General features: G+C 40.3%; 1 protein-coding gene across 7 annotated transcripts in view; it reads right to left on the bottom strand.

Moving 5' to 3' along the window:
- Positions 1-19251, bottom strand: part of epn2 (epsin 2) — a 61990-nt gene extending 42739 nt beyond the window's left edge. Inside the window, exon 1 of one of the 7 annotated variants that reach the window (XM_057817408.1) lies at positions 19233-19251. The gene's annotated coding sequence lies outside the window, so the exon portion shown is untranslated. Of the gene's footprint in view, positions 1-2042; positions 4803-4830; positions 5131-19232 lie in introns of those variants that run through there. The other 6 variants (XM_057817410.1, XM_057817411.1, XM_057817405.1 and 3 more) reach the window with 6 other exon arrangements.
- Positions 19252-26946: the final 7695 nt, after the last annotated feature.

Below are 26946 nucleotides of genomic sequence, written 5' to 3'. Positions count from 1 at the left end.
ATTTCAGTTGCTGACAACTGCAAGCGGGTGAGCATGCGTGCATACATTTCACGAAATTATAGTTGTTAACACAAGGCATATTAATAGTCAAATAACCCTGCCACCTGAAAATGGGCAAAAATATTTTTGGGCGAGCCAGAATCGTTTTCGGGCCCACAAATTCCCACATAGTGGCTCTGCTAATCAGGAGGAATCTAGCACAATTGACCTTTTGTAAACTCCACCTCCAAACTAGAGTCCAAACTCTCATATGCCCCATTGCCTAATTGATCGATTTGGTGGGTTTCAGAATGCCAAATGCCATGAAACTAGATGGAAGACGACAAAAAGACTCAACAAGCTGTACAGTATATACTCGAGTATAGGTCGACATTTTTGCCCAAAAATGCGATTGTGGTGTAGACGCCCGATATACTCTCCTCGCACTGACCATTGCCCGACTGGGACCATCGTAAAACTGAAAAAACATACAACTTAGCATTAGCTATATACGCTAAATATACAGACAATATATGTTCAAAATAATCTATAAATGTCTAATATAAAAAATACACAACATATCGTAAGACAACAAAAATCTGCCCTGCACTTGAGACAAACCGTACTTATGAAAAAAACCTGCCCAACAAGGAAATAAAGACCAACATCACGGCCAAAGCTGCAACTGTGTACATTGTGAAGCCATCTTGGCTTTCACAAAAAAACAATTTCGCCTAGCCACCGCGAGAGGGAGCTATACGAGCACACAAAAAGGAAATGAGAAAAATGTTCGAAAGTGATAGTGATTGTGTCAGCCATACTCCTGATTTGTGTTGTTATTTGTGATTTTACTCCTTACCACTTGGGGCTGTAAACCGCGTCTGACCTGAAATCAGCCCTAGCACGCTTAAAATGGCTAATCATGTCACAGATGTTGGTAATTAGGAGGGCAAAACAGTTTTTGAATGTGGCTTAGTGCATTGTGCTGGAATGGATTGGACTCATTTTGTTTGTTCCGTTGTAAAAACGTTTTTGAGTCTTTTGGTGTGTTACTTTAATTTGCATAAAGTGCATTTGACTTAAGTTAAAATACACCACCTGAAATAAACTACTGGAACTGAGAAATGGACTCGCTGTGTTTGCTTCGCTTCTTCAACTGCACTTGGGGCACGTCATAACAAACTCCTACCCATCATCCAGTCATCCAGTACTTGACTAGGTGCAGGGCTTAATCAGTACAGTGATGATGAGGAAATTAAGGGCTTCCATACAGTATGATGAGGAAGAGTTACCGTAACAGTTAACTCATTTGCTCCCAAAAACGTATAAATACATTCTATTTTTAATTGTTTCAGTGTCCCAAAGGCGTATTTATACGTCTTTTACATTTTGTTTTGTTTTGTTTTTTCAAAAAAGACATCTCTCAGTCATGATTCAATTTAGCTCCAAAGCACAAAGCTGAAAATCCATTTTAAAGCAATATAGCGCATTTGGTAAGACCCACAACCCTATTCAACGGTAACGAACGGCCAAGCCGCAAAGCCAGGGCGCCGGCGGAAGACGACCGAATGGATGCCAGGCGGCGGACAACCGAGCAGAACAACCGATAGGATGCCCGGGATGCCAGGCCCTGGACAACCGAGCAGAACGACCGGAACCACTAGATGCCGTTGAGTCCGTGCGGCTCGCGAGCAGAGCCGGCAGAGACTCAAAATAATTCATCTTTTTGAGACAGGCAACGATGAGGGAAAAGTTTAACCGGCTGTCACGGCCACAATAGCGTCATCTTTCAGTTAGTTATGAGTAAATAAATTGTTACTTTGTTCTCAAAAGCTCTATTTGTCTTGTCGTTTCTGTTATTTTGTAAAAGGAAAACCTTATTCAGATGTTTGGGATGTAACTAAAGCAAAAAATTGCTGTGTTAAAGTCAAAGTTATGTTTGAAATGTATGCTTTCACAAAAAGCTCAATTTCTCTGTTTTTACATCAGAAATTGGAAAATTGCTCAAACTAAGCTATTTTCTAGTGCTGATTTCTAAAGAATGGAAAAAGATATGAACTTACTTTTTTCTGCTGAAAGAAGAGAGTCTAATCTTTCTTTTGGTGGGTTCCATGTTTATATAGCAATAGAACAGAATTTTCTGTGGCCCTTGCAAAATCTGTAAAAATCCAGTAAAACGGCCGGGAGCGAAGTGCCTTGCTCTGGTGAAAATGGCTGGGAGTGAATGAGTTAAGAAACAAAAACTAGAAACTTAACATATTTACCACATTGGCATTGTTTGTCATGGGATCTAAGCTGATACTATGTATCCAAGCTGTTGCTGACTAAAGATACAGACCATAAACAATAAAATGTACTCAGTTTTGTTGCAGTCAAATTGGTCACGAAAATTTTCCAAATATTTGTGGAAAAATCTCCCATATTATGGAGCAACCAATATGAGGGTCAACCTAAAATACCTAACAGTTAATTTTTTTATCCACAAAGTAGAGGTGCGACCTATCTGCCAAAGCGACCTATAGGTGAGTATTCATGGTAAATCAGACACGAGGTATCCCAGGAGTATACCAGTATGAATGTGGTTCTTTCCCTTCCCAAAGCCAGAAAAAAAGCAGGATTCTAAGGGATTAAATAACACATTGTCACTCCCATTTTAATGTCCCCAAAATAAACAAGTACATTATATCTAAAAGATCAAGCTAACATCAGAAGCTAACTAGTAAGCTATCTTGCCTAAAATGCTGAGGCAAAAACATTCATTAAACTGGATATCAAAGCTGTAGTTCCTGATATCGATTATTATATCTTACTAGGATGCCATCGCTAAAACGTCTACAGCACGAGAAACATAGCTGGTTCCTTAGCTAATGTTAGTTAACTCCATGTCTTCATTCGCAGTCCGTTCTATAAGTGCACCAACATTAATGTGATGTTTCCTCTTTTTATGTAAACATAGCGTCCGTATAATGTGCCTTGAACTTATTTTTCATGTAACATTTTGTGAATGGACTTGTTAGTATCCAAACCATTTGCTTGCAGTCAGTGTTGAACCAGTATGATTTTTCCTCGATAGCTTGCTACAATATTTTACATTTTCAATAAAACCCTCCGCTGCATATTTTAAACCATTTTGCCTCGATCTGGAGAATGTTGCACTCGTATTGCTCCAAAATAAATCACTCAAATATTTGACGGCCTGCAATGGCTTGTGCCGTTGGAGTGACGAAGCTTGTCGGCTTAGCAACTAACTAAGGGGGGGGTGAAAGGTCACATATCTAATGAAGTAGTTATTACCTCACACGGGGCCTTGTAAATTTACTTTATTTCCCCCACAAAAAGAAACACATACACAAAGTCAATAACTCAACTCAACAGATTTTGAATACCTTTGCCAAATTTAACATCTTTGTTTAAGCTTTTTTTTTTAATGGCTTTCTAAAATAAATTTGATAAACCAACAGGAATGTGCAAAAAAATGTCATAACTAATCCTAATACTTCAAAGGCAATGTAATATTCCATAACAGTATTATCTCGTGAACTGTCTTATTAAAAAACACTTATGTTCATCACAAATTAGGTTGCGAAGTACAACTTTTCAGAAATAACGCTTTTCTGACAGGAATAAAAGTTGATCAATGTAATCAGAAATTATGCTGAAATAAATAAAAAAAGGGAGGTGTAAAAATATCAGTTTCTGTTGAAGATATTTCAAATTTCCAAGAGTTAAAACAATGATTCTTCATTAAATCGATTTAAACCGCACATTGACATTTTTTTATTGAATGACCAATACCATAATCAATCCCCCAAAAATAACAGTGACAGCTCTACTCTCTTCAGCTTGGAGGTTGAAGCGTTTTGGTGGGACGTGATGAATGATAATTCAAGGCAGTAAAATCATTAAGGAAGTGATGTAAGGTTGACTTCAAAGACAACGGCAATAATAAATAAAGACGTGTGTGCAATCTTCCAATTTTTGTTAGAAACGAAGCCAGCACTGTAGAGACAGCGCCCTGGCAGCGTAATGCTGAATGACGCAAAACCGCAACAAAAGGCTAGAGGGCAAAATGTGGGATCGATCATTATTGGAAACAGTATGCATCAATAGGAAAATATGAACATCCGTGAAACTGAAAAATAAACAGAACAAAATCACAGTTATTGCTTGAACTGACGTGATTGCTCCCTCACTAGCCACTGACGTAGCGTTAGTTACTCTTAAACACACAATCTGGCTCACTCAAACACGAAATGTATTCCGATAGTGACTTTAACATGAAAAAACACGTTTAGAAAATCTTGAGCGTTCGCAATCTTAATCTAAAAGGCTTAGGTGCCATCTGATGGTTAGCGCTAATGTTAGCGAGAAAACTTGTGAGTAAACTTGCTTGAGTTAACTTTATTAGCAATAAATCCTTATGGAAACTCAGTTCGCAGTTACTGTTCATTTTCTCACGTCTGTGGATAAGACGTTTGAGTCAAAATTTACTTTATTCACGCCGAGTGTTATAACACTTCGACGGGGGAAAAAGTTGGAAGCAAAGCTAGCCGCCCGCAGAGCTTGTATCTCTTCTTTTGATCGATTTAACAGTGTCAAATGTAGCCAGTTTAGGACCGAATCGTACCATTTGCTTTGTCTTTACTGGAATTATATCCGACTCTGCGTCTACACATTCTATTTGACCCATATATACTTAATCGGTTGACGACCATGCTAAGCTATGTGGCCAATTCACTACTAGCCGAGACGGGTACTCGTTGGAGACATCACCACTAAAAACTGGATTAAGGGACTCAGGAAAACATCAAAAATAATTCCTCTACGTATTATAAATAGGCAGCATCTTACCGTATGGGTCGAAATTGGTCAGACTTGAATTGGGGTCAAGGGCTCTAAAACCTAAACGTGTTCCCCTATTCCAGAGGTTTAAAAAAAAAAATCAGGATAGTGTACTTACTGCGGCGTTCAAAAGCTTGTTGCGCCTCCGCCTAGCTAAAGTGTTGCTAATGCTAACGCCAAGCTAAAGGTTTCCCCTCCTCCAGAACATGGCGGGCGCTGTGGGAGGGGGAGAGCCAGAGATGGGTGTGACCGACGCGGCCTACTCACACACAAAAGACCTTCCTTCCCTCCAAGCCATGTCACCCAGGAAAGCCGTCAATGAAACACTACGTAAACAGGCCCATTTTCTGTATGGAAGACAAACAATCACTTCTTCAGAGTCCAGCCTCTCCATTGCGAAACAATGACTTGTTAACTGTAGCAAAGTACAAATACTTAATAACTCAACCTGTCCAGATTTTTCTGGTATCCTAACTAGGGGTGGGAACCTCAAGGTACCTTTGTTTATTATAACAATAAATCAACAAGATGGCATTAACATTATTAACATTCTCTTAAAGCGATCCATGGATAGAAAGACTTGTAGTTCTTAAAAGATAAATGTTAGTACAAGTTATAGAAATTTTATATTAAAACCCCTCGTAATGTTTTCGTTTTAATAAAGTTTGTAAAATTTTCAATCAAAAACTCGTAGCTCGCCATTGTTGATGTCAATGATAATTATGGTGCTGAAGTCTGAAACCCATAAAATCAGTCGCACCCATGCGCCAGCAGAGGGCGAAAAAACACCAAAAAACACAAGTAACAAGTGGAAATGACACTTTGCTGTCATTCTAATCTGTTTGAGCAGGGCATGTGCGTTAAATGCGTCAAATATTTTAACGTGATTAATTAGAAAAAATTCATTAACGCCCGTTAACGCAATAATTTGAACAGCCCTAATTGTTCTATGTTAAAAACGTCAGCCAAGGTCGGCCCCCCACATTTTTACGACACCAAATCTGGCCCCCTTTGCAAAAAGTTTGGACGCCCCTGACTTAAAGCAATAGTTTTTTCAAGCTAGCGATTTTCAAGGAGTCTTCTGCGGCCGCGTGGTTCGCATGCACGGTGGCGCAGTTCGTCCTCCATGGTATTTCAGATGATACCATGCGCTTCTACCACGTGGTGGCCGCGCTCGGGTACTCGACGCTGGGCAAAGCTCAGCGCTTCGTTGCTTTTCCACCAAAGGAGCACAAGTATGAGGCGCATAAGGCGGACCGTCTCATGTATTTTGAAACATTGTATGTTTTATCGAATTCAAAGACGCCCGCGGTACCCGCCACGAGAGCCCTACTGCTCGAGGTTCTCGCTGACGATGGCGGTGCTTCCGCCCCAGTTCCTCGCAGTCATACTTCCGTTCCAGTGCCCACGCCACCACAGCTCGCTCCTGCTCTGGTGCTTGCCGACGCCAACGCTGCCGTCTCGCCTCCAGCGACACTCTCGCTTGCCTCAGCTTCGACGGTGCTCGACGCTGCCACGCCAGTCTCAGGCCTTCTCGGCACCGCCGCGCCCGCATATGGCCTCCTCGACGACGCCATGTCTGTACCTCACCTTCTCCGGCGTCCCGTCCGGCCATGGTTTTCTTGTCGACGCAGCATCTGCTCTTGGTCTTCCTGACGACATCAATTCTGTGCCCGTGTCTCTGGCCACTGCTGATGTCACTCCAGCTCCAGCGCCTCCAAAAGTCTCCGAGGTCGCTCCTCTGCCAGCACCGCTGGCCGCCGCCGCTAACCTCGCTGCTGTGCCAGCGCCTCTGGAAGTCTCCAAGGTTGCTCCTCTGCCAGCGACTGCGAACGCCGCCGCCGCCGACTCTACTTGTTCACCGCTTCAACACCGATTTCGGCGTGTCCATCGCTCCTGCAACAACCTTGGTTCGTTTCCCCCAGTCGTTCCCGGCCACGACCGGACTACTCCAACCACCGCGCATGTGTCCCTCGTCTCCAGCCTCTACTGGGTGCCTCTGCACGTCCCACATCTCGACCTCATCATCAGCCACGGCTGAGCAACGTATGCTGCCTCTCTGGACGCCCGCTTCTTCGTCCACGCCTGGATGGTGCTGCACGACGCACTCCTCGTTCTGACCTGATCGTCCTGCTCGATCGTCCAATGCCTGGCATCCCGGACGCCCTCCCGATCGTCTTGCTTGGTCGTCTAACACCTGGCATCCCGGACATCCTCCCGATCGTCCTGCTCAGACGTCCCACACTTGGCATCCTGGATGTCCTGATCGTCCATTCGGTTATCTACCACCGACGCCACAGGCGTCCAACCCGTTCATTCCGTTAAGTCGGGTTACGCCTGGCGTCCTTTGTGGTTCAATTCTTGTGGGGAACTGTGTAGTGACCACTACCTCATAACAGAATTCACCTATGGAAGGTATGTGGGGCATGTTGTGTTCCGGGGGGGAACTCCCGGCAGAGACTAGAGAGTTACAAGAGACACGAGTGGCCGAACATGTCAATGCAAACTCAAATCACGAGCTACGAGACTCACCAACATCATCTTCTACCTTTTTTCTACAATATAACTACCGGTATTATAGATCCGCGGACATAAAGACTTGTAGTTCTTAACGATAAATTTTAGTATGAGTTATAATAATTTGATATTAAACCCTTCTTGATGTTTTCATTTTTATCAAATTTGTAAAATTAGTTTTAGGTCTATTATATTTTAGATCTAACTATTAGGTCGCCATTGTTGTTAATGTCGCAATGCACTGTGGGCAGTACGTCAACATGTTGTGCTGCCGGGCTTTCAGAGTATGACTCTAGTGACATAAACGTCTCATCTTTTCTGCCCTTTCAGTTTGAACCCGAGAGGAACTTAATGAGCAGGATAGCACTGTCGATAGTTCACAAAACGAGCAGCAAAAGCAAAATGAGCAGGAAAGACAGGATGAGACAGGAGTAGGACAAAACCAGTAGTGTTCATGTGGTAAGTTCTTCTAGTGACAGTGACAGCAAACACTCTTATACTCTCGTGACGTAGCAGCAGAGTGTTTGCTGTCAAGAACTCTAGTTTTTGTTTGCACATCTTCACGGTAAACTTGTGTGATCAAACGTATTCTAATATAATTATCGAGATTGTTGGCATCCAGAGCTGTAGTGTGCTTTACATATGATTAGGATTTACAGCGAAACAGCAGTTTTATTATTTTTGCAGATAGCCGGTGCATCACAGCACACAAAAACTTTGATGCAGTTTGCCTCAACCAAGACGTCTAATGGGCTCCGCCTCCGTGACGACAGTGCTGCCTTACCCAATCGGAACCGGGTCACCAACCATCATATTTTTTTCACGTAAAAAGCGCTGTTCAGATTGATGATCATCCTGCTGGTGTTCTCGGATTTTCCACCCTTATCTGATGATGCTCCCGAAGCTTTATAGTGGCCGTGAATAAGCACTCTTTTACATTCAGTTGGAGTCTCATGATCCAAAATTTGCTAAATAAACAAATTACATACTAAGCATACAGTGAGGAAAATACAGTAAGTATTTGACCACTCTGCGAAAGTTCTCCTACTACGAAATGATGGGCGGATTTGAAATTTTAATGGTAGGTGCTTGTTCACTGTGAGAGACAATCTAAAGAAAAAATATATAATTACAGAAATCGCAGTGTATAATTGTTTAACAATGTATTTGTATTATACTGTAGTAAATAAGTATTTGAACACCTGAGAAAATCAATTTCAATATTTGGTACAGTAGCATTTGTTTACAATTACAGAGGTTAAACATTTTCAGTAACTTGTCACCAGGTTTGCACAGACCGCAGCAGGGATTTTGCACCAGTGCTCCACACAGATCTTCTATAGATCAATCAGGTTCCTGGACTGTCACAGTGAAACACGAAGTTTGAGCTTCCTCCAAAGATTTTCTATTAGCTTTAGGTCGGAAGACTGGCTAGGCCCCACCAGAACTTTGATATGCTTTTTACGAAGCCACTCCTTGGTTATTCTGGCTGTCTGCTTTGGGCCATTGTCATGTTGTTTTAAATAAATCACAATATATAATGTGTTTCTAATAAAATATTGTAGTAAAACAGAACAATTGTGGCTTATTAGAGCCGAGGGGAGAATGAACAGTTGTCCATTTGCCCCCTCCCAGTCAAAATGAATTGGACATCTGCCACCGTCAATGGCACCGTCACAGCCAATTAGTTAACATACTCTATTTTAGTGGAGAATTCACCCTCTCCCGGGTTGTTGTTTTTTTTTTTTTTTGAGGGGGAATGGAGTGCTGTCAGTGTAATGTAACGTAATGTACTCTGTAATGTTCTGTACAGCCAGTGAAGATGAATTTCCCTAATGGGAACTAAATGTAAATGAATTGGTTGTCTAGCATTGTCAATGGCAGTATCGTAATACAGGTATATCATGATATATAGTGGTATCTCGACATACGATCATTTCGACATCCAACGTAAAATTTCACCCGTCGTTTGGCTCAACATATGAAGACATGCTCGAAATGCGACGATTTATAACAGTGTCTCAATTTGATTGTTTTCCCACAATACAGGTGCATGGCGGATTTTCTTGTTATATACATAGCAGAAAAAGGTAACTAAAAATATGTATAATATTTTAGTATCTTTAAAGTAGCCATCTTTTGCTCTGATTACGTTTTTGCAAACTCTTGCCATTCTCTTGATAAGGTTCAAGAGGGAGTCACCTAAAATGGTTTTTTACTTTAAAAGTATGCATTTTCAGGGTTGATTACAGGACGTGATTGCTTTATCAGTGGGGTTGGGACCTTTATTTGTGTTGCATTGAATGAGGTATGTCCAGACTTCTGGCCTGTACTGTGTATTTTTTATATTTTATGTGTAAATATATTCTGTAACCGTGCAGAATGGGAAAAATAAGTCATAAAATTGACTGCATTGTAAACAGAAGCTTAACAAGCTAAAAAAAAAAAATCCAAAATTAATTTTAATGGTGGATTGCAAGCAACTATCAGTTACCTACTTTGCGAGAGTGTGCAGCACCCATTTGAAGCCGCGCTGCTCTCATTGTTGATTTTTTAAATTGGTCAATATCTTGTTCACCTGCCTAATCTTGCCTATACTCCATTTGCTCCCTCTAGTGCTCAGTAACGGTATAGTTGTACAGGGCTTATTGATTGCGCCGGAGGCATGAAAACAAAACTATCAATTCACAATGACACAAAAAAAAGGAAAAGGAAAAAAGTAACGTTTAACGCAGGTGACAATTTCAAAAGTAGTAGAGTATTGTACAGATACATGCAGTAAAATGTATTGAAGTAAAAGGCATAAGTACCACTTCATATTTGTACTCAAGTTCAGATACACAAAAATGTGTAGAAGTATAGTAACAAAGTACTTTTACTTCGTTACATTCCACCACTGCCTGAATTTCCAAACTGGAGTGTAGCAGAACACACGTTTCTTAGCACTTTTTTTTGACTTGACTTAGTTACATCAGACAAAGGATCTTTGGTTCCATCTTTTAGGGGCAACTACTTATTCACAGATCACTTCAAAATACAGTAAATATCATACAGTGGCATGAAAAAGTATCAGAACCTTTTGGAATTTCTCACATTTCTGCATAAAATCACCATAAAATGTGATCCGATCTTTATCAAAACCACACAGATGAAAAAAACAGCGCCTACTTCAACTAAAACCACCCAAACATTTATAGGTTTTCATATTTTAATGAGGATAACATGCAAACAATGACAGAAAGGGGGGGGGGACCCTCTGCCTAAGGAGACTTAAAGAGCAATTGAAACCAATTTTTACCTAACAATTTGAGTCAGGTGTGTGTGCCCAATCACTGATGAGTGGTTTAAAGCTGCCCTGCCCACTATAAAACACACACTTGGTAAGAATTGTCTTCATGAGAAGCATTGTCTGATGTGCATCATGGCTCGGTCAAAAGAGCTGTCTGAAGACCTGCAATAAAGGATTGTTGATTTGTATAAAGCTGGGAAAGGATGCAAAACCATCTCTAAAAGTCTGGCTGTTCATCAATCGACAGTCAGAGAAGTTGTCGACAAATGAAGAGAGTTTAGTACTGTTGCTTCTCTCCCAAGGAAAGACCGTCCACCAAAAATGACGCCAAGAGTTCAACGCAGAATACTCAGAGAGTTAAAAAAAGAGCCCAAGAAAGTCTGCTAAAGACTTTCAGAAGACTTACAGAAATCACTGGCACAGTCCAGTGTTGCTCGTTTAATGTTGGCAAAAAGGCACTTGGACACTCCACAGAAGTTTTGGTAAAATATTTTGTGGACTGATGAAACCAAAGGTGAATTGTTTGGGAGTAACACACCTCGTCATGCGTGGAGGAAAAATGGAACAGCTCACTGGTTTTCTGCCTCAGGGTGTGGACACCTTGCAAAGAATGAATTCAAAAGTTTATCAGGATGTTTTGTAGGAAAACCTGAGGCCGTCTGTCAGAAAGTAGAAGCGAAAAAGAGGATAGATGCTGCAACAAGACTGATCCAAAACACATAAGTAAATCAACTTCAGAATCGTTTTAGAACAGCAAAATACACGTTCTGGAGTGGCCAAGTCAAAGTCCAGACTTGAACACTGTTGAGATGATGTGGCATGACCTAAAGACAGCGATTCATGCCTGACGTCCCAGGAATCTGACTGAACTAGAGCAGTTTTGTGGAGAAGAATGGGCCAAGATTACTCCTGATCGATGTGCCAGACTGATCTGCAACTACATGAAGCATCTGGTTGAAGTTATTGGTCCCAAAGGTGGGGGCACAACATATTAAATGTGATGGTTCACTTACTTATCCCCCCCCCCCCCCCCCGTCATTGTTAGAGATACTATCCTCATTAAAATATGAAAAGCTATAAATGTTTGGGTGGTTTTAGTTAAAGCAGACACTTTTTTCATCTGTGTGATTTTGACAAAGATCACATTTGATGGGGATTTTATGCAGTAATGTGAGAAATTCAAAAAGGCTCAGATACCTTTTCATACCACTGTATATATTATTATTATTCCTATTGATATTGATTTATTTCCCTACTGAAAAAGGCCTGTAGGTGGCTAATTGGTTGGGGGGGGGGGGCATCTTGCATTAGGTCTAAGCCTTTCCTTTTCTATGTTTCCCGCCAGCCAAAAGCTCCCAACTTCTAGCATTAAAAAAAAAAAAAAGACAAAAAATATCGAAACACATATAAGGTTTTAACATAATTTACAATTTTGAGTGAGTCACATTTTTGGATAGCCTAAAAGCATGCCATGAAACAACAAATTCTTCTCAGCAAAAGCCAATGGCAGGTTATTAAAAGTCCGAAGTTATTCATATGCAGAGATTCCCCCCTGGTGTACACAAATACACACACTAGGCCAAATTATTAAAACATATTATATAGACCCTACTCACATGACGTCACAGCCACGCCTCCGTGCCATCTTGTCCGTCTACTCGTCGTTTTGACGCATTACCGCTACGTAAATTCCTCATATTATGGCGTGTTTTTCTGCTCGTTAACATTAATACTCAAAATGGTGAAAGCGTGTGTGGCGGTTGGTTGCAATAACAGAGAAGATAGACGGAGAGACTTGAAGTTCTACCATATAGAGACCCGGAGAGGAGAGCGAGATGGACTGCTGCAATTCGACGAGAAAACTGGGCTCCAAACGATTACCACGGATTATGTAGTAGTCATTTTATATCTGGTAAGAAGCATTTAATAAATATTTAGAGGGTTTTGGGCTGACAACCACAATTAAGATCATTGCGAGGCTAATCGCCGACAGCATACAGTTTCAAATTCAAGATGCTTATTTCTTCCACCATCATTACATTTAGAATAATATTTAGCTGGTACCAAGTGAAAGAAGCTGGCCTCGTCTACGGATCATCAGTTAAACAGGTGTGTCAAAACCTTTTGCAAAGGGGGCCAGATTTGGTGTGGTAAAAATGCGGGGGGCTACCTTGGCTGATTTACATAGAACAATATATTTAAACAAATGTAAGCAAGCCCCTCTGTGTGTCACATTTGCTGTCGCCATTTTAGAAATCACACAGGGTAATGTTGCTTGGAGTGCTGCTCTTAATGTTTTTCAAAGTGTCGTGGGAATAGGCCGAGTTTCTGTGGAAAAGATAGTTGTAGATATCAGGGTAGCAGATGTCAGGCAGAGAGGGCGACGACAGCAGGTCAAAAAATATCGATTTAGGCATCAAATATGGATCTGGCGAATGGATAGACTGAAGCTTTTCCACATAACGCCTTTTATGCAACGCATCCAATGAGTTTACAGCGTCTGAAAGCACTGGGGCTTCCATGAATTGCTCTATAAACTGAACAACTAATTGAAACCATTGAGAATAGGGCTAAACAGAGACGGACAATATGGCGGCCGGATACAGCGACACGTCATTCTGTGACGTCGGTGAGTAGGGTCTATATGCATGTACATTTGACAGTGAATATCCATTTCTTCTTTTGTACTTACAGTGTATCACAAAAGTTAGTACACCTGTCGCATTTCTACAGATATTTAAGTATACTAGTATCTCTTCATGGGACAACACTGACAAAATGGCACTTTGAAACAATGAAAAGTAGTCTGTGTGCATCTTATATGATAGAGCTAATTTATTTCCCCCTCAAATTAACTAAAAATGTAGCTATTAATATCTAAGAAAGCTCTAGAAAGCCCACAAACAGTTTGCTGAAGACATGTCAACAAAGCACATGGATTACTGGAACCATGTCCTATGGTCTGATGAGACGGACGGGCTTTTTGTGTATCGTCTTCAGAAGAGGCTTCCTCCTGGGGTGACAGCCGTGCACACCAATTTGATGTAGAGTGTGTCGTATGGTCTAAGCACTAACTGCCTGACTCCCACCTTTTCAATCTCTGCAGCAATGCTGACAGCACTCCTGTAACGAGTCACATGACATTATGGAGGGAAAATGACAAGCAGTACTCAATTTGGACATTTAGGGATGTACGTAGTTTCTAAGGGGTGTACTCGCTTTTGTTGCCTGGGGTTTAGATATTTATGGCTATTTTTTTAGTTAATTTTTTAGGTGAAAATAAATTAACTCTATTATATAAGCTGCACACAGACTACTTTTCATTGTGTTAAAGTGTCATTTTGTCAGTGTTGTCCCATGAAAAGATATACTTAAATATCTGCAGAAATGCGAGGGGTGTACTCACTTTTGTGATACACTGTAAAAGCTTAGAGTCTGTATTCTCCCTTTAGCTGTGTTTTATTTTATTTTTGTAAAAAAGTTATCTGAACTTTTACTGATGTACAGACTATACTTTTAACACCTAAGATTGTTGAGCTATTATTAGCAAATGGCAAACTGTAGTTCCTGGTCTGCTTTGTTTAACCTGTATAGTGGCTACGGTTGGGAAAACACACGTGCACAACTTCTTTCTCTTGTCATTTCGGAAACAAATAGCAGCACAGCAACAATGAAGTAAAAGAAAATGTAAGGAATTTTCAAGGCGGTCAAGTTTGGGTTACAGTTGTCACAGAGTGAGTCTGGAAAACATTGCAGGGCAGCATTCCATCATCAGTTTTATTCTACAAGCTGCCTGTCTGCTGTCTGAGGACGTCTCAGCATCAAACAATCAATCCCTTGCACCATGTTATTATAACCCAGGTAAGACTATAAATGTATAGTTCAAAGCCGCATTCGATTTTTGAGTTGAATCGAAATGGGCAGATAAACTCACATGACCCCTATGCATACACCAACATACACCAGTAGGCGGTGCTCTTGTCCAAGGACTTCGATGGGGGTGCAGCGACTTCTGACTTCTGAGGTCTTCACTTCTCTGTAGCTTCAATAATCACACACCTCCACTTTTAACCAATAGAGGTCAGGCATATTCTACTTTTAATTGTGATGTGAAAAACTAAAACATTTCCTCATTCAGAGGGAAGTACTGTGACACAACGGACAAAGATAATTGAAATGATCGTTTAAGCAAGCCTTTCTGCTGTTTAAATTCACACTTAAGTTAAATAAGAGAAGAAACAACACTCAGAACAACAAGAAGGTTTAACATGATGCAAATCACAACACTCAATCTTCAAAATTAAAGTGATTTGTCAGTTTTCACATTTGGGTAGCGGATAATTGAAATGTTTGGTTTTTAGACCTTGAAAACGTTTTCTTTACTCTTTGAGCACTCTGTAAAGGCATTGTTAGAGTTTCCTGGACACATTCTCCCTTTTCTCTATTGTTCTACAGCTCTCCCTAAAGCCACCAACATGAAATACATAAACCCGCATTGGGGTGATCAACAACTTGGTGAATTTTAACCCCCCAAAAGAAAAGTCTGAATCTCCTTGGAAAACCTGTACAGAATGAACATTTAGAAGGATTTTTTTTTCTCACACAAATAGTAAATGACCCCACATTAATAGAAAATGATTCTACAAATAATTGTCGATCTAATTAAAACACATAAACCCGCATTTGGTTTGATTTCGTACTAATTTTTTTCTCGTTCATCTCATTAAATCAAATCAAATGTAGCTTACTTACACTATCTGTATATGTAAACTTGATGCTCTGAACTGCTCTATCACTACCATCTACAATGTTAAACCCACATCTCAGTCATGATTGAATATAGTATTGCATTTTGTCACAATAAGTGCTTTCAAGAAAAATGTCTTCTCTATTTTATGCTATTTTATGACCATGTTTAATTAAAAAACTACAAAAAGTGTCATTACAGTCGAAAGGTCCAAATATTATAGACAAATTAGAAGATACAATTTCTTTTTCCGATATGAATTTAAAGGGGAAGTTCATAATTTTTGACATAAGGCTTAATCTTAGTTAGCAGGGGTTTGACTACCGTATTTTTTGGACTATAAATCACATTTTTTTTCATAGTTTGATAGAGGGTGCATCTTATACTCTGGAGCGACATATATGTGAAATTATTAACACGTTATTATATCATTGTTGCTTGTTAGCATGTTCTGTATACTAGAGTTATCTCAATAACTCTGTTACATTAACATACCAGGAAGGTTCTCAGTTCGTTGTTTATGCATAATGTAATGTTAGCATACAGTACACTTATTCAGCCTGTTGTTCTCTATTGTATTTTTATTTGAAATTTCCTTTCAAGATGACATGTCTGTTCTTGGTGTTGGATTCTATCAAATGAATTTCCCCCCAAAATGCGACTTATACTCCGGTGCGAATTATATGTTTTTTTTTTTTTCATTGCGCATTTTTTGGCAGGTGCGACTTATACTCCGGTGCGACTTATAGTCCAATAATACGGTAGTCGGTGGAGTTGACTTCAACAGATTCAGTGCAGCTTGTTAGTTATTTGTTAGTTTCAGGGCTCCAGAGTTGCTAAACTAAGCTAGCGCGACTCAATGGTGCCTGCATAGCATACCAATAAAAAACAACATATGCAAGCATGAGAGTCATAGATGACTCATACAATCAATAGTGTTGGCTATGTTTTCAGGATAAAGTTATTAAAACTTTATCGTTGTATGTCAATAATTGTAGTAGGAACAGCAACATTTGTAATCCAGCAGCTCTGCAGGGGACATGCTGTCTAGGCAAGCTGGGCAACGTGATATCGTTTATTTCACCATTGATTTTTTAATTTTTTTGCGGGAACAAGAGGAACTCCCCAGCAGACTGAGCACGAGTGGCCGAAGTATTCCTTTCTATTGTGGTCGCATTATGCATCTTTAAAAAAGTCCAGCAGGATGAAATGAATTACGGCAGTTTTGGTATGACATTGTTTTGGCCGGGTGGGTATTTTGAACAATGACCTGCATTTTGAATTTATTTGACTATGTTAGATCCGTTAATATCGATTTTTTTTATTATTGGCATGCCATTGACTATGTAATGTACAACTGAATGTACAATTGAATTGAATTGAAGTCTTTTTGGCATGTTAAGCAGGCACCACTCTGGAGCCCTAAAACGAACCAATAACTGACAAACTGAATACAATTTGTTGAAATCAACTCCACCCACTAATTAAACTCCTCACTAACTCGAAGCAAGCCTAATGTCAAAAACTCTGAACCTCCTCTTCCTGACAAAGTTAATAAATTTTGGGTCAAAATTATGTTTCGAACAGATCATGTGACTTGCACCTTGGAAACGGTCCTTTGCTTTGCTTAGCCAAAACTACAGAATTTCTTTAAACCTGAGCTGTCAAACGCTTCAACAACAACTGCGCTTGAACCGAGGATTGAACACGAACAGTGTCAAGATGTACAGTATGTATGTACAGTGATCCCTCGTTTTTAACGGTTAATGGGGAGAAGAACCTGCTGCGATAAGTGATACACCACGAAGTAGCGACACCCCCACAATTTTTTTTCACTTTTTTCACTTTTTTCCCAAAGTATAATTTTTTTTTATGTACAAGTATATATATATTTTTTAATAAATTGTTCTTAAGCACTTCAAATGTAATAATTATGATAAATTTTAAACATGTCACTGTCCCACCGAACTATTTTTAAATAAGAAATAAAATAGATGCCCAATCCATTTTTGAAAAAGTAAAAAAAATGCTTATGTCTTAAATGCTTCTTTGAGTGAGTCCACTCAAATCCACTCAAGCTGCTGACTTGACACAATGAGTTGCCACAACAACTGTTCAGCAAGTTAAAAAATGTTAACGCATGCGGCGCTTTGAAATTTCGACTTACAAGTGTCTCTGGCAAGATCAAACCTTAACTGTCTGTCAATCATCGTTAACTTCAGTCAGCAACTCCAGAGCACTGCCTCACCAAGAAAAACGTTAAGAGCAAGAGTGAGAGTGTATGTGATCGGATTGGGACAGCTCGATAAAATACTGCATCTATTTATTTATTTTTTAATTGGAAAAAACATCCGCGATGGACTGAGGGCACAAAATTTGAAGCGCGAAGTAGGGAGGGATCGCTGTATGTATACACATATACAGTATATACTGTATATATACTAGTATATATTGTAAATTAATTCGGTGTCATCAACATGTTTTGGCCCCCCACAAAAGTCAAAATCCGCTTTTCGGGTCACTTTTTTGTTAACTCATTGGCTGGCATTGATGGCATTAGACACCCAATTCATTTTGAATGTCAAAATGAACTGGACGTTTAGCACAATGGCACTGAATATGAGCAATCAAAGTCCTCCAGATTAAATGAATTTAATGTCTACTGTTGTCAATGGTAGTTAATCTTGGGTCACTTTCTTGATAATTTCAGAGTACTTAGGGGTCACTTTCTGTTTATTTTGGCTCACTTTCGGTACATTTTGGAACATTTACACAAATCACACAGAAGTCCTGCTCATTCATTCAGTCATTCATTCATTTTCCATGCTGCTTATCCTCACGAGGGTCGAGGAGGTGCTGGAGCCTATCCTAGCTAACTACGGGCAGTAGGCAGGGTAACCCTGAATTGGTTGCCAGCCAGACGCAGGGCAGACTGCAATTAATCACTTTTCTATATAGAACAGTTGTTCATAAATACAATCCATATCCAATTTCAAAGCACACTCTCTTGTACGACAATTTATAGTTTGAATGTTCTGTTGAAAGCTGTTATATGAATGGTATTGTGTGTGTGGTTTCTCATAAAAAGAAATGAAACAACTTTACTGTCTCGCAATAACTCAAGTGCTAATATGCTTCTCCAAAACACAATACAAATGGACACTTTAGACTCTGATTAGCATAATCGCTAAATGGTTTAGCGCTCCGTGCTAAACAGTAATGTCTCACAGCAAAGAATACAAACAATACAATTGGCTTCATTTACTCACCTCTGACAGAGGCACACTGGATCTAACAACACAAAAGACAATCTAACTCTCGAAACCTCGTAAAGTTATTGATTCAGCAAAGCAACCTGAGTGTAGCAGACTAGCAGTGAACTCTCTCTTTCTTGCTTTAATCACTGGCGCATGCGCGGAGCCTCACATTACACACAAAGACCCAAATGGGATTGCTCATAGCTGCCGGCAAAAACTGATTGTCAAATTCGATAGCGACAATTTTTTAAATCGATTTAATCAATTAGTTGTTGCAGCATTAGTTTCAAAGCTGGAATATGTGAGGTGCACCCAAAATTGAACTTAAAAAAAATACTAATATTATATGACAACTAGGATGTAGAGTATTTCAGCGTTCAAATGATGCATATTATAGCATGTTCCAATGAGTATTTAATGTGAAACCCTGTAGTACTAACACACTACAATAGCCTACATTGTCCAACAGCATGTGTTACTGTTGAAACATTACAGTGCATATTAGAGCTGCAACAACAAATTGATAAACTTGATAATTAAAAGTGTTGGCAACAAATGTAAGTATTGATTTACTGTGTTGCACAACTATTATATCACTCACCCCGTGCTGTCTCTTCTATGTGCCTTCAGTGTTGTTCCGTTTCCACGAACCTTGGTCTTTTCGGGGCAGTGTGGTACACTAAATTAGAGTAGAAGTGGAGATTTGCACTTAATTGTCATTATAAAAAATAATTGAGTAAGACGACAATATGCCGATTGACTGTTGACTATTTTTATATTATCAGTCTGTATGTGTTCCTACTTCATTTGTGTGTCAATACTTGTGACTGCTGAGATTTTTATGTTATGTTTTAGGCCATCGATGGCATTTCAAGTTATTAAAATGTGTTGTATTTATATATGTGTGTGTGTGTAATTGTTTTTGTTGCATTCTTAGTTTTTCAGTGAAGGAAAAAATTCGAGGCAAAGATACCCGGAGTCGACTTTCTCTTTCTACGGATTTTTTAATTTTCTTAAATGAACAGGAGATGACCATACACAATTCATAATATATTAAAATAAGAATTATCAACAAAACATTGAATAAAGTATCAAATGAGGACAAAAAGACAGGAAATAATCATTTTAGAAAGTCCAATTGTCATTGTCGCCCCACATCATTGATGGAATAACAGAAAAAGGCTCTCGGGGGGGGGCCACCCCAAGTCGGCAGCGTTTATATTGTTCCGAAGCAAATGAGCAAATTCATCCCAGCCTCCGAGCCAGAAATCATACACATTGTAAAAATACAAAGTGTAAACAATAGATTCCATTGTCCTCCTTATCATATCTTTGAGGAGGACAGTTCAAATATTTACAGAAAGGGGTACAGGCACTTTGTGAACAAGCTTGAAGACAGTAACAGAACAGGAATGAATGAATATGTACAATATACTTATACATGATTATATAACAATATATTCCACTTCCAATAGTCAACCTAAACTGGAAAGTCAATAAAGAGATGCAAGGGCCTGTTGTGTCCACTTTTCTCTAACCTGCTAACGTTATGCATTTTTTGTGCTTGAAAATGAAACTTGCATTCATTTTAAAGAATATCAGTTGGTTTTGGTGCCATCTAAAACTAATAATTTGCCTCTAAAACAGCCCTTCCAATTCAACAAAATTAACATGCTCCTTGTATGATGTGACTGATGGCCTCCACACTAGTTCATAAAAAAGGAGCTGTCCCGATCAGTCAACGTAGTCTACGTCATCGATGACGTAAATGCGTCGACGAGCACAACATCCCGTCGACGGTTAATGAAGTGTTAAAAAAATATATGCGTGAAAAGTTGAGAATGGCAGATGCTCTGTATGTAAGCAGAGAAAGCAGCACAAAGCCCCAAAAAGAACACCAAAGTAGACAAATTGTTGACTTATTTCAACGAAACAAATGAGGGTACACTGTTGTGTGCGGTCTCTTCAATGCAATGCACGTCAGCCGTGAATGAACACCTGAAGCGCCATCACCCAGTTGTAATTTTGGAAGACGACAGGAGACAATAAGCTGGCAGATCGTAAGTCCATCTAACTAACTAATGAAATTTTTTAACTGAAGTCGCTAAGCCTGTCGCAATATGCAATAAGTCCATTTATCGCACGGTAAATAAAAATAAGGGTGATAATTTTCACGGCTGCGTTTTATTGCCCCGTGCATGCATACATTTGTGCGTGCATGTACACATGCGTGTCGATGGCATTTGAGACTCCAGTTCCTTTCACAGGTGTTTATTGGTCATCAACACACCGTAGAATTAAAGTTCAGACATACAAAATAAGGAAACACATCTATATTAAACACTGTAAACGTTAGCATTGCTACATTGAGGATAATGGGGAAAAAAGACAACCCACAAACCACTTTAGCTTTGGCAGTCTTCTCCAAAACGAAAACTTGCGGTTAATAGGTGAAACTTCAAACATGAAAAATCACTGGTTAACAGCATTTGCAAACGAAAAAATGAATAAAATCTATTACTGACACCACATGCAATGACGAAAAGTGCACTTTTTTGCGGGGTTTAAAGCTTATGGTTAGCGGTTTAGCGAACGTACTTCCAGTGAGCATTTAAAAAATAAAAGCACGTCATGTTCAACATATAAATAACGATTTCTGGAGTTAATCCCACATACTTCAGAATTCAGATTCTACACGAATAAGAATAGCTTTAAAATGACACCCTTTATGAAAAATCTGATTGGCAATGAATAAATATTATAATAATATTATATATAGTAGTATACTATAATATCAATGCTAGGTATTTTTTTAAGAATTGTTTTGAATCTTGTATGAAAGGCGAAGTCGAGTGTTCTGAATCTGATTACATTTCATTCTTTTGCGCTAGTTAATGTTATCAGCATTCAACCTCATTGTTTATTTGTGATTTATTATTGTTATTTACGTAATTATTTGTACTTTAATAAAGAATTTAAGTGTTCCAAAATGTTTTTGTCAATTAATAAGTGTCGACAAAAACGGAATTGCTAGATTAGTTTAAAAATAAATAAATAAATACATAAATAAATAAAAATTATTAGATGAGTCGACTAATCATTAAAAAAAAGTCTGCTGACTAATCAGGAGAAAAATTGTCGTTTGGGACAGGCCTAAACAGGACGGTTGTTGAAATGTCAAATTTGTCATATTGTTTAAAGTGATACATGGGTTATGTCCACCTTGTAAGTCAATTGTGTTGCTACAGGAATCAGCATGGTTTTTGGATGTGTTGTCTGAAGCTGGACGAACGACAATTTATTATCTGGCGCAAATGCTCGTGAGAATTTGTTGCATTGCCTTCTGATCTTGAGAATGTCCCTTCAAATATTTAAAGAGCACTTTCTCAACAACTCCAGGGGTCTTCATGCAAGAGTGAATTTGGCTTTGAAAATGACGCAAGCTGAGATCAACCATTAGTCCACTCAACCTGTGCCTGCTGCTGGATTCACACATGCATACAAACGTTACATCTCACTCACTGACAGTGTAGCAGACACATTGCTGGCTCTCTGCCATTATAAAATATTCAGCACAATTCATTCTATTTTACGTAGCATATACTGTATCACATTTAAAGATGCCCTATGTACTTTTCTTATGGCTTTAAGAGGGCCCAGCATGAGCAATTGCATTGGGAAAGGAGAGCATAAACAGTACCTCAGTGTATGGAGGACATTTGCCTCAACCAGTTAGACTAAACGAGTAACGGTGCCATTTTAACCCTTTCGAGCACAAATTACGATTTTGTAAAACCCTCATTAGACACTCATTGAACTCATTGGCTGACATTGAAGTAAAATCCATTTTAACTGGCAGGGTTGAATGAACAAACACCGTAAAAATGGATGGCACTGACACATGAGCAATGACAGCCTGCCTTCCCACTTTAAATGAATTGGACGTCTACTGCCATCAATGGCATGCAATGACCTAAACACCATACTTTTCAGACCACAGTGTATGGCGCACATCACTATTACTTTTCCTATCTTTGCAACAGCGTTACCGTTACCGAGGATGTGAGGGGGGCATGTTAGTGCGCTACTACAATTCGGTTGAATGAAGTGCAAGTTGTCTGATTTTGTCACACATATGCCTGCCTGCCTGCTTGCCTGCCCTATTTTAAAGAGGGGTGCAAGAGCAGAATCTGCTTTTTCAGCCTTGTCTGTGTTTTTCACCATGTATATATACTATATGTATTAAGGATTCATGAGCTGTGAGTCGCGACCGAAAGATGAAAATCTTCCGCAGGGTGTCTTGGCTCTCCCTTAGCGATAGGGTGAGAAGCTCGGTCATCTGGGAGGGACTCAGGGTCGAGTCACTACTCCTCCGCGTTGAAAGAAACCAGCTGAGGTGGCTCGGGCATCTGGTTTGGATGCTTCCTGGATGCCTCCCTGTAGAGGTGTTACGGGCATGTTCCTCTGACGTGAGGCCCCAGGGACAACCCAGGACATGCTGGAGAGATTATGTCTCTCAGCTGGCTAAGGAACGCCTTGGGATCCTGCTAGAGGAGCTGGTTGAAGTGGGTGGGCAGAGGGAAATTTGGGCTTCCCTGCTAAAGCTGCTGCCCCCGCGACCCGACCCCCAATTAGGTGATAGATAATGGATGGATGTACAGTGGGGAGAACAAGTATTTGATACACTGCCGATTTTGCTGGTTTTCCCACTTGCAAGCCATGTAATTTGTATCATAAGTTCTCTTCAACTGTGAGGGACGGAATCTAATACAAAAATCCAGAAAATCAAATTGTATAATTTGTAAAAAATAAATTTGTATTTAACTGCATGAAATAAGTATTTGATACATTACCAACTAGTAAATATTTTGGCTCTAGTTCTTTTTTAAGAACCCCTCCTGTTCTCCACTCATTACCGGAAGTAACTGCACCTGTTTGAACTTGTTACCTGTATAAAAGACACCTGTTCACATGCTCAAACAAACAAACTCCCACGTCTCCACAATGGCCAAGACCAAGGAGCTGTGTAAGGACAACAGGGATAAAATAATAGACCTGCACAAGGCTGGGATGGGCTACAGGAAAATAAGCAAGCATCTTGGTGAGAAGGTAACAACTGCTGGAGCGTTTATTAAAAAAAATGGAAGAAGTTCAAGTTGACGGTCAATCTGCCTCATTCTGGGGCTCCATGCAAGATCTCACCTCGTGGGGCATCACTGATCATGAGGAAGGTGAGGGATCAGCCTAGAACTACACAGCAGGATCTGGTCAATGACCTGAAGAGAGCTGGAACCACAGTCTCGAAGAAAACCATCGGAAACACATTACACTGTCATGGATTAAAATCCTACAGCGCACGCAAGGTCCCGCTGCTGAAGCCAGTGCATGTCCAGACATGTCTGAAGTTTGCCACTGACCATCTGGATGATCCAGAGGAGCAATGGGAGAAGTTCATGTGGTCGGATGAGACCAAAATGGAACTTTTTGGTCTAAACTCGGCTCGTCGTGTTTGGAGGAAAAAGAAGGATGAGTACAAACCCAAGAACACCATCCCAACCGTGAAACATGGAGGAGGAAACATCATTTTTTGGGACTGCTTCTCTGCCAAGGGTACAGGACGACTGCACCGTATTGAGGGGAGGATGGATGGGGCTATGTATCGCCAGACCTTGGCTGACAACCTCCTTCCTTCAGTGAGAGCCCTGAAGATGGGTCGTGGCTGGGTCTTCCAGCATGACAACGACCCAAAGCACACAGCCAAGGCAACTAAAGAGTGGCTCCGTAAGAAGCATCTTAAGGTCCTGGAGTGGCCTAGCCAGTCACCAGATCTGAACCCGATAGAAAATCTATGGAGAGAGCTGAAAGTCCGTGTTGCCTGGCAGCAGCCCCGAAACCTGAAGGCTCTGGAAAAGATCTGCATGGAGGAGTGGGCCAAAATCCCTGCTGCAATGTGTGCAAACCTTGTCAAGGACTAAAGGAAACGTTTGGTATCTGTAATAGCAAACAAAGGTTTCTGTACCAAATATTAAGTTCGATTTTTGTGTTGTGTTAAATACTTATTTCATGCAGTTAAATGCAAATTTATTATTTAAAAATCATACAGTGTGATTTTCTGTTTTTTTGTATTAGATTCCGTCCTTCACAGTTGAAGAGAACTTATGATACAAATTACAGACCTCTACATGCTTTGCAAGTGGGAAAACCAGCAAAATCGGCAGTGTATCAAATACTTGTTCTCCCCACTGTATTAAGGATTTATAATATTACTTACCCCATAAAGAGACAAAGGTCTAAAGTGTCAACTTTTGAGCTGTCCATTGTGGTGACCACTGTCCCTCAAGAAAAAAAAAAATTCAAAATGTTGGCGCAACAGCTTCTTAGGCAGTGTTGTTCTATATATACTAGTATACTATTTTTAAAGGCTGTGATCATTCAACGTACCTCATTTACTATGACAGAGCAGCAAACAGGAACGGGTTATGGGGGAACAGAAGAAAAGAAAAGAAACACAAGAAAAGAAAGAAAACAAACACAAACAACAACAAGAAATACATTGAACTCCTACACTAACTATTAATATGTTGGTGCTATCGTCAGCTAGATGTATTTCCGGTTGACACCATGTGGGGGGGCCGTTTGACCAGGGAAAGAATGGGGAGGGGTCTATATGATAAGTGATTGGGGGGGGGGGAGTGTACACAAATCAGCTCTGTGATCTAGAAACCAGTAATCGTGTGAATCTCTTGTGAGTGTAAGCCCGTTGGCAACCGACCCTACACTGCCGCAACGCCAATCTCGGTACCAGGGCCCCCCACCCGAGCGCGCCCAATCACATCCAGCCGCGCGCGAGCCCCACCAAACCCGCGACAGCCACGCAGAGGAACGGAGACACCCCTGTGCCACGGCCCTACCCAGCCAGCCCTTGGAGCGAGGGTGGGCAGGCGGTTGGGGGGAGCCAGCGCAGACAGTCCCTCCTCCCGCAACCCAGCAAAGGGGCCATCGTCACCCCCCGGGATCCAGGGTGGTTCCCCCGGGACACCCGCGCCTCCATCAACTGGCCTTCAGGGACGGGAAGAGGGGACGCACCACCAACCCCAAGGCTGTTTCAAACTAGTGGTAGCCTTGTGTGAAGGGTTCAGCGGCAACCCATCCATTGTGTATGCGGGAGGGGACTTCGATTTGGGAGGAATGGCAAGTTTGACTGAATTTGCGCCTTGATAAAACGCGTTTCTCGTGCGCTGGGACACTCGAAAAATGAGTCTCATACCTCTTCTTGTTAAGCTCAATGGTACCACGATTTGTGTGGAAATGTATTTCACAAACAACAACAAAACTACTTACCTTCTTAACGAAACTAATAAAACTTTTTACATGGATATCATAAAGCCCCTTACTTCTTGAAATAGGAAAACTCGCTTTTTTCTTATGAAAAAAATAATGCAATAATGAAAAATAAACGTATTGGTGCTTGGGACAATAGTAAATATGCTTGTTCCTTTTGACTTCCTGACAGCGTCTACGTCAGGCTACTTGGCTCCTCCCGTTTTGCGCTTGCCGTGGACCGCCCTTCACACTGGGCTGTCGCTAGTGTGAAAAGGCCTTCAACAAAAGTTAATAAAGTAGTTCACATTTTGTCTGACGTGCACTGAATGTACTGTATTTTGGCTTTGGGAACATTTTCAAGAACGATGTTAAGTCTGGTGCCAAAGAGCAGATTATGGGTGGCAGTTTATTTTCATTTAAGAGTGCCAGGTTTCTTCTGGCTACAAGGAGAGGGAGCACTAAAGCACGAAATGAGCCTTATTAGTGTTATTCATACATTTTTAGGGTACACGCCAGTATGTGGTAACTGCTTTCACTAAACAAATGCGATGTGTCTTTAGAGTGGTGCCACGAGAAAATCATAGCCATTATGCACTTCCGAGCAGTATTATGAGTCGCAGCTGATGGCTGAATTGAATTTCTTTTTTAATGAAGAGAACAGTAATGTGATCAATTTATTATTTTTGATAAATTGAACTCTGGAGTAGCTTACAAAAGAAGTAGTAAACAAAACATAGTATTTCTGCTTTAGCTCAACGATTAAAGCACTTAACTCGAAGTCTCAACACTTTTCAGATTAAAGATCAGCGTGGCACTATGAGTACTATTACTGCAGTTCTTATAGTGTATGTTATATAACAATATTACAACTAAATATTGCAGAAAAAAAAAAAACGTTTTTCACAGATCAGTTAATACCTAAAAGATGAAAAGGTCATAAATGTGTAATAAGGTACAAAAGCTGCATGTCTGGAAAAAATATAAAGCATCAG

The sequence above is a fragment of the Corythoichthys intestinalis genome, chromosome 16 (assembly GCF_030265065.1).
Source record: "Corythoichthys intestinalis isolate RoL2023-P3 chromosome 16, ASM3026506v1, whole genome shotgun sequence".
NCBI classification, from domain to species: Eukaryota; Metazoa; Chordata; class Actinopteri; order Syngnathiformes; family Syngnathidae; genus Corythoichthys; species Corythoichthys intestinalis.
The sequence above is the reverse complement of the archived record's forward strand: the minus strand, read 5'-3'. Positions and strand labels throughout refer to the sequence as shown.